Source organism: Camelus dromedarius, chromosome X, assembly GCF_036321535.1.
Source record: "Camelus dromedarius isolate mCamDro1 chromosome X, mCamDro1.pat, whole genome shotgun sequence".
Classification (NCBI taxonomy): domain Eukaryota; kingdom Metazoa; phylum Chordata; class Mammalia; order Artiodactyla; family Camelidae; genus Camelus; species Camelus dromedarius.
Window position 1 is genome coordinate 24,162,578 of NC_087472.1, and position 16,677 is coordinate 24,179,254.

The following is a 16,677-nucleotide window of genomic DNA, read 5'->3' on the forward strand; positions in this document are numbered from 1 at the left end:
TCCAAGATTTATGAAACCTTGGACATTTCCTCTAAATTATTGATTCCTTCACAAAAACAACTTTTCCCTCATATTTCAATGCTGACACCTGAAGTTTTGTCTTGATTTTGTGGACATGATGGTCATGTGAGAAAGCTTCTCTTTTTCCATCACATAAAGAAAAACTAAGTTTGGTAACCTTGGTAATCGTCCCTGTATTTTCTCTTTAAATACTTGTTTAGATTTTTTTGAGTTTATTATTACAAAATAAATTAGCAGATAGTACAGAGTTCCTATACAACATCCCTCACAATTTCTCCTATTACTAAGATCTTGTATTACTGTGGTACATTTGTCACAATTAGTGAACCAATACTTAGAGATTATGAAATAAAAATGTAGTTTCCATTTACATTAAGTTTTCATTAATGAAGTAGCCATCTGTTGAACATTTGCCAGTTTTTAAACTGGGTCATTCGTTTCCTTATTTTTGAGTTATACGGACTCTTCGTATATTTTTTATACAAGACCTTTATCAGATACGTGCTTTGCAAATATTTTTTGTCAGTCTCTATTCTTTTTGTTCTCTTAATCTTTTTGCAGAACAGAAGTTCTTAATTTTAATAAAGTACAACTTATTTTTAATCTTTCATATATCGTGTTTGTGGTATTGTATCCAAAAGTCATCACCAAACCTAAGGTCACCTAATTTTTCACCTGTGTTATCTTCTACGAATTTCGCAGTTTCACATTTTACAAAATGATTTATGGTCCATTTTGAGTTAATTTTTTAGAAGTGTAAGGTCTGTGACTACATTTTTGGGGCATATAGATGTCCAATTTTTATAGTACAATCTGTTGAAAAACTATCTTTTGTCCATTGTACTGCCTTTGCTCTTTGGTCAAAGATCAGCTGACTGTATTTGTGGTCTATTCTTGTGCTTTATTTTCTTCCCATTGATCTATCTGTCTATCTTTAGTATTGTGTTGGCTATTCTGGGTCTTTTGTTTTCCATATAAACTGTAAAATCAGTTTATTGATATCTACAAAATAACTTGCTGGGATTTAGATTGGGATTGCATTGTATCTGTAGGTGAAGTTGGGAAGAATTAACAGCTTAACAATATTCAGCCCACTAAGTCCACCTCCTGGAGTAGGGGGTGTTATAACATTTGTAATTCCTCTGTAAGGAAGATTTATCTCCTTCTTCATTCATTTATGTATTAAATATTTTACTTAAGTCAGTGTAGACTCGTACGTTGTTATTTTATATTTTAAATTATAATCCAATAACACACTATTTATTTTGATGCACAAATTTTGCCAGCTTTGACCATTGGGAACTCTTTTAGGTGGCTTCTATGCCCCTTTGACATACCCATAATTTTTGTTTGTGAGGCTCTCTGCCTCAACCCTAGAATCCTTCATTTCTCCAGTTAGGCCTGGTTTCTCTAATGAATGACAGTTCATGGAAGCCAAGATCTGGGCACTGTTTGACCTAAATTTTCAGCAGAAAAAATGATAAGGTAATAATATTTGTGATTTTTAAAGCACTCCAGTACTGCACTGTGGAGACAATATTGCAGGGGGACAAAAGTGAACATGGGAGGACTCATAGTGAAGAAAATGAAGTATTCCATGCAAGATGGCTCCTTTACCCTAAAGTAAAACTGACATTTTTGGAATTTGTGTTCTATTTCACTGATCTCCCTATTCATTCTTAAGACAGTACCACAATATTTTGATTAATGTATATTTACTACATATTTCAGTATCTAATGTCAAGTCTCTGTTCACTATTCTTTTTTACAAATTTTTCTTGTTTATTCTTGCATGAGTTTTCTTACAGATGAACTTTAAAATGTTTTTAATTCCCAAAGGGATAGTTATTTCAACTGCATTAATTTGAGAGAAAATTAACAGGTCTAAACTATTTAGAATGGGGACACAATATAACTGGGAGAGCTCATATGGTTCTAGGTAATATGGGAGATGAGGTTGATCAAGGAAATGAACAGGCAAACCATCATGGCAGGATGTAATTTTCCACCACAATGGGTTAAGGAGAGTCTCAGGATTATGAACAGCCTTAGACGCTGCTAATCCCTGTAGAGAAATAAAGGCTAAAAAATTCTCTCTCAAGCTTGTCATGAGGAACTTTACTGTAAAATAGCAGAAGTTTCTGCTTACCCAGAAAGCCAACCTTGACTGTTCTCCACACAAATTACTTTCAAATAACTGTGAAGAAAAAATTGTCTTATTTAAAGTTAAGCAGTAATAGAAAGGAACCAGAACACGACCCAGTATTTAAGAGTAAAGAAAGGAAGGCACATATCAGGAAAGGTAAAGGCCCTAAAGCAAGGCTGTAACTCTTTTCAATTCCATGAAGGCTGAGAGAGGTGAAGAAGCTGCAGAAAAGTTTGAAGCTCACAGAAACTGGTTCATGAGGTTTAAGGAAAGACGCTGTCCCCATAACATAAAAGTACAAGGTGAAACAGCAAGTTCTAATGTACAAGCTGCAGCAAGTTCTCCAGAAGATACAGCTAAGTTAATTAACGAAGGTGGGTATACTAAACAACAGATTTTCAAGGTAGATGAAATATCTTCTATTGGAAGAAGATGCCATTGAGAACTTTTGTAGCTAGACTGGAAAGGTCAATGCCTAGATTCAAAAGACAAGCTGACACTCTAGTTAGGGGTAATGCAGCTGCTGAGATGAAGTTGAAGGCAATGTTCATTTTATCATTCCGAAAATCCTAGAGCCCTTCAGAATTATGCTAAATCAACTCTGCCTGTGCTCTATAAATGGAATAAAAAAACCTAGATGATAGCACATCTGGTTTCAACATGGTTGATTGAATATTTTAAGCCCACTGTGGAGACCTACAGCTCAGGAGAAAAGATTCCTTTCAAAATATTCTTGCTCATGGACAATGCACCTGGTCACTCAAGAGCTCTAAAGGAGATGGACAAAAAAATTAATGTTGTATTCATGCCAGTGAACACAACATCCATCTTGTAGCCTATGGATCAAGGAGTCACTTCAAATTTTAAGACTTATAATTTAAGAAATATATTTCACAAGGCTATAGCTGCCATAGTTATTCCTTTGATGGATCTGGAAAAAGTCAACTGAAAATCTTCTCAAAGGACTCACCATTCTCAATGCCAGTAACAACATTAGTGATTCATGGGAAGAGGGCAAAATAACATTCACTGGAGCTTGGAAGAAGTTTGATCCAAACCTCATGGATGACTGAAGAATTCAAGACTTCAGTGGAAGAAATCATCACATATGTGGTGGAAATAGCAAGAGAACTAGAATTAGAAGTGGAGACTGAAGATGTGACTGAATCACTGCAATCTCATGATAAAACTTAAACAGAAGACTTGCTTCTTACAGATGCACAGAAAGTGGTTTCTTGAGATTGAATCTACTTCTGGTGAAGATGTTGTGAAGATTGTTGAAATGACAACAATGGATATAGAAGATTATAGAATCTCAGTTCATAAAACAGCAATAAAGTTTAACAAGATTGACTCCTGTTTTGAAAGAGTTCTACTGTGGGTAAAATGCTATCAAACAGCACCATATACTAGAGAAATCATTCACAAAAGCAAGAGTCAATAGATGCAGCAAACCTCATTGTTATCTATCTTAAGAAATGGCCACAGCCATCCCAACCTTCAGCAACCATCACCCTGATCAGTCAGTAGCCATCAACATCAAGGAAAGAGCCTCCACCAGCAAAGAGATTACAGCTCACTGAAGGTTCAGATAATGATTAGCATTTTTTAACAATAGAATATTTTAAATTAGATATGTACATTTTTTAGAATGCTATCGCACACTTAATAGACTACAGTATAGTGTAAACATAACTTTTCTATGTACTGGGAAATCAAAAAATTCATGTAACTTACTTTACTGAAATATTCACTTTATTATAGTGGTCTGGAACTAAAACCGCAGTATCTCTATGGTATGCCTGTATTTCTGCAATACATTTACATGATTTTGTCATAGTCTTCACTCCAATACGTAATCAACTGACTTCCTAAATGGTTCTTTTAACTTGCATACATTAAGGTTCAATTTTCGCTCTGTAAAGCTCTGAGTTTTGACAAATGTGTATTGCCATGAACCACCAATCCAGTATGATACAAAATAGTTTGACTCCCCTAAAAGTTTCCCTGTGCTTCAACTATTCAAATTTCTGTCACATTGAAATCATGTCAACTACTAATCTGTTATCTCTAAAATTTTGCCTTTTAAAAAATGTTACATAAACAGAATCATATCATATATAGCCTTTTCAGACTGATTTCTTTCACTTAGCAATATTCATTTAAGATTTATCCATGTCTTTGCATGGCTCAATAGCTCATTCCTTTTTTTTTTACTGCTGAATAGTATTCCATTGTATCACTATACCACAGTTTGTTCATCCATTCACCTACTGGAGGACATCCTGTTGGCTTCCTGTGTTTCACTTTTGTGAGTAAAGCTGCTACGAACATTCATGTGCAGGATTTTTACCGCCCTAAGCTTTCAAATCTGTTACGTACCCAGGAGTATGATTGATAGATCATATGGTAAGCCTATGTTTAACTTTGTAAGAAACTACCAAACAGTTTTTCAATGTTGCTTCACCATTTTCCAATCCTGTCAGCAATGAATGTGAGTTCCTATTGCTCTACATCGTCACCAGGCATTGGCATAGTCAGTTTTGGTCTTTTGGATTTTTTTTGTTTTTTTTTTCTAGCCATTTTCACAGGAGTATAACTGAAACACATTGCTGTTTTAATTTGCATTTCCCTAGTGACATTTGATGTTGAACATCTTTTCATATGGTTATTTTCCATCTGCATATCTACTTTAATGAGGTGTCTGTTAAGGTCTCTGGCCTATTTTTTGAATCAGGTTGTTTCCTAATTGTTAAGTTAATCACTTTGCAATGTATACAAATATTATGTTTACACCTAAAACTAATATGTCAATAATACCTCAATTGAAGATTGCTTTGTGTATTTTTGACTTAAGTCCTTTATTAGATAAGCAGTTCACAAATATTTCCTCCTGGTTTGTGGCTTGTCCCTTCATCCTATTAACACTTTCCTTTACAGAACAAATTTTTTTGTTTTTCATTTTAGTCAAGTCCAGTTTATCTATTTTTTTTTCTTTCATGGAAGACGCAGTTGGTATTGTATTAAAATGTCATCACCAAACTCAAGATTACATAGATTTTTCTCATATGTTATCTTCCAGAAATTTTATAGTTTTAGATTTTACAATTAGGTCTATGATACTCCTGGAGTTAATGTTTGTAAGGTCTCTGTTTAGCTTCATTTTTTGCCTACTGACATCAAATTTTTCCAAAACCATTTGCTAAAAAATCTCTTTGTCCATTACATAATCTTTGTGTCTTTGCCAAAGATCAGTTGACTGCATTTGTTCGAGTCTCATTCTGGGCTATCAATTCTGTTATATTGATCTAAGTGTTCATTTCTTCAACAATACCACACTGTCTTGGTTACCTTATCTTTAAAGAAATCTTGAAATCATGTTATTCTTCCAACTTTGTTCCTCTTTAGTATTGTGCTGGCTATCTTTTTTCATCTATATAACTGAGTATCAATTTTTCAATATCTAACAAATAATTTGCAAGGATTTTGTTTGAGATTTTATTATATCTATAAAGTTGTCATTAACAACAGTGAGTTTTCTAATTCATGAATATGAACTTATTTAACTCTGATTTCTTTCATCCATGTTTTGTACAATCAGATCCTTTACATTTTGCTACATTTATTCCCAAGTATTTCTCTATTTTTGGTGCCATTGTGATTGTTACTGCTTTATTAACATTCTAATTCCAAATGTTAATTGTAATATATTAGTACACAAATAAGCAATTGGCTTTTATATGTTTACTCCATATCCTGAAAACTTGCTAAACTTGCTTATCAGTTCCAAGAGGGTTTTTTTGCATGGGTTTTTTGTTTCCTTGTTTTGTTTTGCTTTGTTTTGTTTTTGGTGTGTGGGGGGAGCATTTCTACTGAGACAATATCTTATGAAAACAAAGGCCATTTCATTTCTTCCTTTCAATCTGCACAACTTTAAATAATCTGATTGTAATAGCTAAGATTTGCATTATGTCAAGTAAAAGAACATCCTTGACCTTTTGCCAGTCTTAAAAGCAAAGTGTCCAGTATCTCAACATTGAGCATGTAAGTTGCGTGTTTTTTGGATGTTATTTATCAAGATGAAAACATTCTCTCATTCCTAATTTGCTGAGAGATTTATCATAAGTGGGTAAAATGCTTATCCTTAATCTGTTGATATGGTAGATTATACTCATGAATTTTTGAATGTTGATCCAGTCTTATGTATCTGGAATCTATCTAGTAATGTATAATTATTTTTAGAAAATTTTACATTCAATTTGCTATAGTCTTTTGAGAATTCTTATATCTGTGTTTGTGACAAATATTGGTCTGTGGTTTTCCTGTTGTTCATTATCTTTATTTGAATTTGGTAATCCTGGTTTCCTAGAATGTGTTAGAAATTGTTCTCTCTACTTCTATTCCTGGGGTAGAGTGTCAAAATTTGGTATCACTTCTTCCTTAAATTGGTAGAATTCATCAATGAATCTATCTCGTCTTGGTGCTTTCCTTTTTGGAAGGTTATTAATTATTGATTCCATTTCTTTTATAGATATAACACTATTTGGATTATCAGTTTCTCCTTATGTAAATTTTGGTAGTTTGTCTTTCAGGTAATTGGTCCATTTAACTAAACTACCAAATTTGTCTGTTTTTCTTTCCACCCTGACAATCTCTGTATTCAACTGATGTATTTAGATCATTCATATTTAAAGTGATTATTGATAACATTTAGATTAATATCTACTATGTTTGTAACTATTCCCTAATAACTACATTTTCCTTCTTTTTTCTACCCTGGTCTTTTTCTTTCTTTCCAACACTGTATTTCACTCCATCCCCTTCTTGCTTGCCTAATTTCTGATAAGTCTGGTATGTTTCTTCAACTTATCTTCTATAGGTAAGATGTTTTTCTGTGTTTTCTTTAAAGATTTTCTCTTTGTGTTTGGTTTTTTGCAGTTTGTATATATGCCTAGGTGTAAGTTTCTTTTTATAATCTTGCCTGGTTTTCTGAGTATGCTTGATCTGTCTTTCAGCATCTGCCATTAAATGTGGAAATTTCTTGGCTATTATTAAATATTTCTTCTACTCCATTATTTCTTCTCCTAATATTTCAGTTGTGTGTACATTACAATGTTTTATATTTTCTCTCAGTCATTGGATGTTCTGTTCTATTTTTTCATTCTTTTTTCTCTCTGCATTTCAGTTTGGGAAGTTTCTATTAATCCATCTTCAAGATCACTGATTCTTTCATTGGCAATGTCCAGTCTACTGATGAGCCCATCAATGGCATTCTTAATTTTTATTATGTTTCATTTCTAGCATTTCCTTTTGATTCTTTCTTAGAGTTTTTATCTCTTTGCTTTCATTAACCATCCATTCTTATATGTTATCTACTTTTTATTATTGGAGCATATATTATTCATATTTCATTTAGTCCTTGAACCCTGTTGACTATGTTTTAATCCCTTACATGAGACAGGAAAACTATAGATGGAGTGGAATCAAAGGAATTTCCCTCATCCAACTGAGAAAACGCTCTCATAGTCTGTTTTTAACTCCGTGCACATGGGATAGTGCTATGGAGGGAAACATACCTTCAGTGCTCTGTCCGCATCTAGTCTTCATCCCAGATATACTTCCCATTGACCCTCCAATCTAGCCTCCAATTCCAGAAGGCCTCACCTCCCTCCCTCTACATTTACCTGTCTCTTCCTTTTATGCCCCACTTTCCATCATCAGAGAACTCAGAGATACACACATACCTACTGGAAGGGTTTCTCTCACCTTGTTGATTTTAAAAATCACCATCTGTACTGTATGTTGGTGCTGTATCTTGAAATGGTGTAGTTCTGTGTCATCTCTTGGGCCTAGCCTAGCTGCCTTTGACTTGGGCTCCTACTCAGTCTGGGGTAATGGCCAAAGTGTGTTACCCATCATCCTCCATCCTGCCTTCTTAAAGTAGCTGCAGTTGTGAGAAGATGTATAACTTGAACTCATGTAAAGCAATATTTTGTATTTCCTCCACGTCTTGAAATTTAAAGGACAAAAGGGTGAGCTTAAAAAGGTACTGGGTTAAGGAAATACAGTGAAAAATAAATGGGAAGGAGGTCTTACTGAGAATGGGTACAGGCTGAAGAGAAGATCTGCAATAGGCAAGGACAAGAGGAGGTTTTCAGGGGAGGTGGTCAATGAAGAAGAGAAGTTTGGGTAGGATCATCTGACTTTGCCACCATCCCTGAATCTGAGTTTAAAGGTCTGCTTACTCTTTCCTATGGTGCTTAGGGTTTATTGTCTCCTAAGTACACCAGGCTCCTTTATTTCCTGGTCACCTTAGCCATGCTAAAATCTCCAGTTTCTGCCCTTCAGGTTCTGCCCTCCCTGTGGATACCATGCCCCAAGACCACATCCTTTTAGCATTGTTTTGTCATCAAGGCACTCCCTCCAGCCAATGGGAACTATAGAAGGCTCAAACCTCACAAATCACCATTCTGACACCTCCCTGGAGAGTGGGGATGCTGAGGTGGGGGACAATGTTCTGTGGTTTGAAATAGGGGATATTTCCTTAGCACCCCTAAAGAACCTTCCAAAATGACCTTCCACATTTTCTCATCTTCCCATGTTCAATTCTGGTGGTTTGTGTGGCAGGGAGAGGATATTTCCTCTAAGCCATTTCTCCTGGCCACCTCCCATATCCCTAGTTCATTCTGACTCCTATCCATCACCATCAACTACGAGTTTGGATGCTTTACCTGTTACCTGTCCACCATACCATGGCTGTATTCCAACCTCAGTGGAGGTATGGATCATTTTCATTTCTCTCCAACAAATTTCTCTTATGTTTTGAAGTTCATTCACTTTCTGGCTTCTACCAGAAAACTTTTCTATCCTACCTCCTTTTCCCAATGTCCTCATAGATCATCTCAGTTTTCTGTTCTCCTGTCTGAATTCACTTCCTGAGGCTATCAAGAATTTCATAGAAAATCTTGCTGTACTGGCTATCCTGGTCTTTCTCCAAATTTGGGGGTTCATGTTCATCTCAATAAGGTATAATACCCAGACTTGGTTTTCACTCATGTAGGAGTAAGGGCAAATATTTGCCTGCTAGAAGTCTGTGCTGGGTGTTGGTATGCAGCAAACTACAACCTAGGACTGATGAATGCTCCCAGGGGCTGGCTTAACCACAGGTGTGTCTTACATGAAAAATGTTTGTCAATATATTTCAGCACCTAATACATACTTTTAAAAGCTTATTTTACCATTGGTACTGTTAGCTTCCTATTCCCCTACCCTCTCCCGAGGTCTTCTGGAGAAAGGAGCTTATCTCACAGGAAGAACACTGGTGAATTCATTTTTATGAAGAGTGATAATAAATAAACAACTTATTGGAAGAGATAAATCCTCCAAGATCAAGCTCTCTCTATTTAGCTCCCCAGTGGAGGGTCCCTCATTCAGGTTTTTGGCCTTCGAGGAAAGATATAGTGAGGTTAGCCACCTGTCTATGATTGTAAGTTGACTAATTCAATTCATCTACCTGTGGCCCTTACAACCTTTTGGCCTGGCAGGAGACTTCTAGATTTCCCATTGAGCATTCACTTCCTAGTGACCCCAAAAGATGTTAATGGCCTGTGAATATATTAGGTTACATGGCCAAAGGGAATTATGACTAAAAATGAAATTAGGGCTGTTAATCAGCTGACCTTAAAATAGGGAGATTATCCTGAATTATCACAGTGGGTCCATAAAAGTGGAAGACAGTGGTAAAAGAAAGGAGTCAAGGGACTCACCTTACCTTTGCTAGTTTTGAATATGAAAGCAGGAGGCTGTAAGTATTGAACATGTCCTCTTGAAGCTAAGAAAGGGCAAGAAAGTGGGTATCCCCTAGAGCCTACAGAAAGGAAAACAGCCCTACTGACATCTTTATCCCAGTGAGATCCATGTTGGACTTCCATTCCAAAAAATTCTAAGATAATAAATTTATGCATTTTAAGCTGCTAAGTTTGTCATAACTTGTTAAATCATCAATAGAAAAGTAATACACTGTACAAGGTACATTAATTGATAAACAACTTATTGAGAACCTGCTTTGATTAAAGTACTGTTAGAGGCCTAGGATGAATGCTAACAAGGGGAAAAAAAAAAAGATGACCCCTGACCCCATAGGGGCATAGGGGTTCTAGCCCAAAAGAGGAAAGAAGTCTTGAAGGCATATCTCAGGTTCACAAGTCAGTTTTTTTTGGATCTTATCGTCTAGAATTCTGTTCCTATTATTGTTTCCTGGACACTATTTTCAGGCCCTCTTCCTTCTTAACTCTCACAACTCTCTGGGCAGCCTCATTTCTGCTGAGAGCTACATAGCCCTGTGCCCAACCACTTCTCCTGTTACTTCCTCTCAGGCTCTCCCAAGTTGGTTACAGACCTTCATTAACACAAACCTCTAAGAGCAGTGTCTCGGTTTCTAAAATTTTCTCTAACCAGGCAGTAACCTATTTATTGATAAGATCATGTCTTTTCCACTACATTCTTTGCCATGAAAGAATATCACCTCAGTATAAGTGCTCAAGGCATTTTTACTCAATTAGTGCATGCCACCAAGTATCATTAGTACAGAGACAGAATGCAGGTTCAAAGGAGACAGAGAAACCTGAGCAGCAGGTAAGAAACGTAAGCCAAGGCCTGATGATGGCTTTAAAGTTATGGAGTTTGAGGCTTGGTACAATTCTTGATAGTGATAGGAAGGCTAGACATGCATCACAGGTTACGTGGAAGGGCAGGGGTAGGATTTATAAGGAAACAGATTTAACTGGATTTGTGGATCATCAACCAGTTTTGTGTAGTGAGGTCACAGATTAGTAACTGTGGAGTGTTCAAATATATTAAACAACCACTTTGGTACCTTCTCTGACACCTTGTGAATAATATCTAATTCCTACTCTCAACAAAAGTTCAGGGGTCAAGACACATATCCAAATAAGTGTGACAAATGATGTGGGTCATAGAAAAGGAATAAAACATGAGCCTCTGGAGTCAAGAGGTGAAAAGTTTTCTGTAATATAGCTTCTAGTAGTTAATGCTACCCACTATGCAGAAAACAGTTTTATAAAATTATAAATTTTATTATCTCTCCCAATAAAGTTTATATTCTGATTTCTGAGTATCTGTCCCAGAAAACTCCTCATGTAGGACCCAAGAGAAAATGTCCAAGGCTGTTCTTCACAGCAATTCAGTGAAAGTGGATAGTTGGAGACTAGGTGTTCATCTGTGGGGGCACATATAAATAAACAAGGGTGTTTATCCACTCTGAAGTACCAGCACATAGTTCAGAGCAATGAGTTAAACAACTGAACATATAAACAGCAGCATGGACCCAGTTTATCACATTGATATACACAGTGGAAAATTTACAGTTGAAATGGTGTGGTACCTGGATTTGCTTTACAAATACTCTTAACAAAAATACAGAAATGAGTAAGGGACTGGATAAAATATGAACAGTAAAATTTTGATAACTGTTGAAGCTGGGTGATGCAGACACCACCAGTATATAGTCTTTGAAGAAATATCTATTCAAGACCTTTGTCCATTGTTTATTGTACTAAAATACATGTAACATAAAATTCATCAGTTAAATTCATTAAGTATATTTACAATGATGTATATTCACCATCACTATTTAATTCTATAATGTTTTCATCATCCAAATAACAAAAACATACCCACTAACTACTGTGAATACAAGTCAAAAAACAGTGAGGAAATATCCTTAAAGCACTTAAAGGGTTAAATAGAAATATCAACCAAGAATTCTATATCCAGTGAGAACTTATTTCCAAAATAAAACCTTAAACTTTGTTCAAGATTTGCAGATACTAACTACTATATGGAAAATACATTAACAAGTTAATACTGTATAGCCCAGAGAACTCTGTTCAATATCTTGTAGCAACCTATAATGAAAAATATGAAAACCAATATATATATATGTGTATATATATGATTGAACTATTATGCTGTACACCAGAAATTGACACAACATTGTAAACTTCAATTAAAAAAAGAAAAACTTTCAAAAGTAAAATAATTCATCACCAATAGACCTGCATTACCAGTTATGTTAATGGAATTCCTTCAGATAGAGACTGGCCATGGGAATATGGATCTATACAATAGGGTGAAGAACACTGAAAAACCATAAAGATGGTTTTTCCCCTATTTTTAAAATATTTTAAACACAGAATTAAAAAGCAAATGAGATAACAATGTTTGTAGGATTTAAAATGCATGTAAAAGTAAAATAAATGGCAACAATAGTGCAAACGTCAATAGGAAGTAAATGAATGTATATTGTTATAGGGATGCTATTCACAAAGCATAATATCACATAAAGGTGCGCTCTGAGAAGTTACAGCAGTATGCTATCAACCCAAGAGGAACCACTAACGTATTAAAATAAACAATGATAGGACAAAAAAGAGAAAGTTGAATAATGAAAAATAATTAGTTCCAAAGGATTTTAAAAAAGAGGAAAAAGGAATCAAGAGTACAGAGAGAAAAAATAGAAACTATACAAAATGTTACACTTAATCTTATTAATGATCACATTAATTGTAAATGGCCTAAATACCCCAATTAAAGGCAGAAATTATGATACTGAATTAAAGGGAAAAGAAAAAGCAGGATCCAACTATGTGATACTTATAAGAAGTATACTTCATATATAAAGACAAACATAATTTAAAAATAATAGGATGGAAACATACTATGACAATACCAAAAGGAATCTGGAATGAGTCTATTAGTATAATATAAGGTAGATTTCAGTACAAAGATTACTCTGTATATTATATTAAAACATAAATATATATTATAGTATAAAATTAATAATACTATATTACTAGGAATAAAGAATGTTATTTTAAAATAATAAAAGAGTCAATTTATCAAGAAGGCAGAGCAATCATAATAGCATATTCAATTAATTAACAGTTACAAAATACATGAAAAAATGATAGAGTTAAAAGAAGAAAAAGAAAAAGACAATTATGATTGGAGATTTAAATTCAAATCTCTTAATAATTGTCTCCATAAGTTTTTGAACAAGTAGACAGAAAATCAGTAAAGATATAGAAGACTTGAAACACAATATAAATCAAATTGACCTAATTGATGTTTATACAACACTCCACCCAGAATAGTAAAATATTTTTCAAAGTACACACAGAACATTTACCAAGACAGATCATATTCTGGGCCAAGAAAACAAGTATCAATAAGTTTTAAAAGATTCAAATCATATATAAAGTATCTTGTATACCCACAATGGAATTAAATTAGAAATCAATGACAAAGATACACTGTTTCATCAGTTCTCTTTTCCATTAAATTTAAAATATTAAACCTGCCCCTATTTAAATGCTACGACTGCCTATATAGAAAAAAATCACAAAGAATCTAAAAATGCTCCCATAAGTAATAACAGCAATAAGAATCTAAAAACATCCCTAGAAGTAGTAAGTTCTTGTTAGGTCACAAAAAACAAGGTCAAAGTACAAAAATCAGTTTATTTCCATATACTAGCAATTAACAGTTGGAAGCCAAAATTTCTTTAAGTACAATTTACAATAGCCTCAAAAAACTAAATGTTAGGAATAAATATCAGTAAATATATGCTGGAACAGTATGTAGGTATCTACAAAATGCTGATGAAAGAAATTAAAGAAAACCTAAACAGAGAGACATTATGTTCCTATAATATGAAAACATATATAAAGATTGAATATATTCAACATGTATATTCTGTCTAAATTCATAGATTTAATGTAATTCTAACAGGGTTATTTTGTAGCTATAAACAAGCTTATTCTAAAATTTAAATCTTTGTAGTTATAAACAAGCTTATTCTAAAATTTACATGAAATAACAAAGAGGCAGGTGAACCAAAAATTATTTTTAAATATTACAAAGCTAGAGGGCTTACATTACTCTTATTTTAAGAGTTAAAGCTACAGTATTCAAGACAGTTTGGTATGGGCAAAATGGTTGAAACACTGAGTAATGAAACAGAAGAGACAGTTCAGAATTAGAGAAAAACCACATTTAATGAATTTTTGACAAATGTGTAAGGACAATTAAAAAAAGAAAGTATTTTCAACAAATGATGCTGAAATAACCCTACAGCCAGTCACTGATCTGTCACTAGTGATTGTTCTTAGATACTATACAAAAAGCATGACCCATCAAAGAAACAAATCAACAAATGAGAATTCATCAAATTAAAAAACTTTAGATGTGCAAAATACACTGGGAAATAAATGAAGAGAACAGCAACATACTGGGAAAAAATATTTGCAAATTACTTATCTGATCAAGTACATTTTTGCAGAATAGAAAAAGAGCTCTCAAAACTCAAAAATAAGAAAACAAGCTCAGGGAAACCGTCAACAGAATGAAAAGACAACCTACTGAATGGGAGAAAATATTTGCAAATGGTATGACCGATAAGGGATTCATATCTAACGTTTATATACAACTCAACATCAAAAAAACAATTTGAAAGCAAGAATAAACAAATGGGACCTAATGAAACTTACAAGCTTCTGCACAGCAAAGGAAACCAGAAATAAAACAAGAAGAAAACCTACGGAATGGGAGAAAATTTTTGCAAGTGAAACCGACAAAGGCTTGATCTCCAGAATATATAAGCAGCTCATACAACTCAATAAGAAAAAAATAAACAACCCAATCCAAAAATGGGCAGAAGACCTAAACAAGCAATTCTCCAAGGAAGACATACAAATGATCAAAAAGCACATGAAAAAATGTTCAATATCACTAATTATCAGAGAAATGCAAATCAAAACTACAATGAGGTATCACCTCACACCAGTCAGAATGGCCGTCATTCAAAAATCCACAAATGACAAATGCTGGAGAGGCTGTGGAGAAAGGGGAACCCTCCTACACTGCTGGTGGGAATGCACTTTGGTGCAGCCACTATGGAAAACAGTGTGGAGATTCCTCAAAAGACTAGGAATAGACTTACCATATGACCCAGGAATCCCACTCCTGGGCTTGTATCCAGAAGGAACCCTACTTCAGGATGACACCTGCACCCCAATGTTCATAGCAGCACTATTTACAATAGCCAAAACATGGAGACAGCCTAAATGTCCATCAACAGGTGACTGGATAAAGAAGAGGTGGTATATTTATACAATGGAATACTACTCAGCCATAAAAACCGACAACATAATGCCATTTGCAGCAACATGGATGCTCCTGGAGAATGTCATTCTAAGTGAAGTAAGCCAGAAAGAGAAAGAAAAATACCATATGAGATCGCTCATATGTGGAATCTAAAAAACAAAAACAAAAACAAACAAACAAACAAAAACAAAGTGTAAATAAAGGACAGAAATAGACTCACAGACAGAGAATACAGACTTGTGGTTACCAGGGGGGTGGAGGGTGGGAAGGGATAGACTGGGATTTCAAAATTGTAGAATAGACTACACTGTATAGCACAGGGAAATATACACAAAATGTTATGATAACTCACAGAGAAAAAAATGTGACAATGAGTGTGTATATGTCCATGAATAACTGAAAAATTGTGCTGAACACTGGAATTTGACACAACATTGTAAAATGATTATAAATCAATAAAAAATGTTAAAAAAAAAAAAAAACAATTTGATTAAAAAGTGGGCAGAAGAACCAAATAGACATTTTTCCGAAGAGGAAATGCATATGGCCGACAGGTACATGAAAAGATGCTCAACATCACTAATCAACAGGGAAATGCAAATCAAAACCTCAATAAATATCACCTCACAACTGTCAGAATGACTATCATCAAAAAGAACACAAATAACAACTGTTGGCGAGGATGCAGAGAAAAGGGAACCCCTGTATACTGCTGAAGGGAGTGTAAATTGGTGCAGGCACTATGGAAAACAGTACAGAGAGGTTCCTCAAAATCTGAAAATATAACTACCATATGATACAGCAACTCCACTCCTGAGTATATATCCAAACAAAAAACAAAAAACAAAACAAATTCGAAAAGATATATGCACCCCAATGTTCCTAGCAGAATTACTTATAATTGCCAAGGTATAGAAGCAACCAAAGGGTCCATTAAGAGATGAATGGATGAAAAACATGTGATATAGATACATAATATACAATGGAATACTATTCAGCCATAAAAAGAACAAAATTTTGCCATTTGCACCAATACAGATGGAATTGGAGGGTATTATGCTGAGTGAAATAAGTCAGATGGAGAAAGACAAATATGATATCAATTACATGTGCAATCTAAAAAATACAACAAACTAGTGAATATAACAAAAAAGGAGGTTCATAGATATAGAGAACAAGCTAGTGGTTATCAGTGAGGAGGGGTGAGGGGCAATTTAGGGATGGGGGAGTGGAAAGTCCAACTATTGGGTGTAAAACAGGCTACAAGGATGCATTGTACAACATGGAGAATAGAGCCAATATTTTGTAATAAATATAAATAGAAA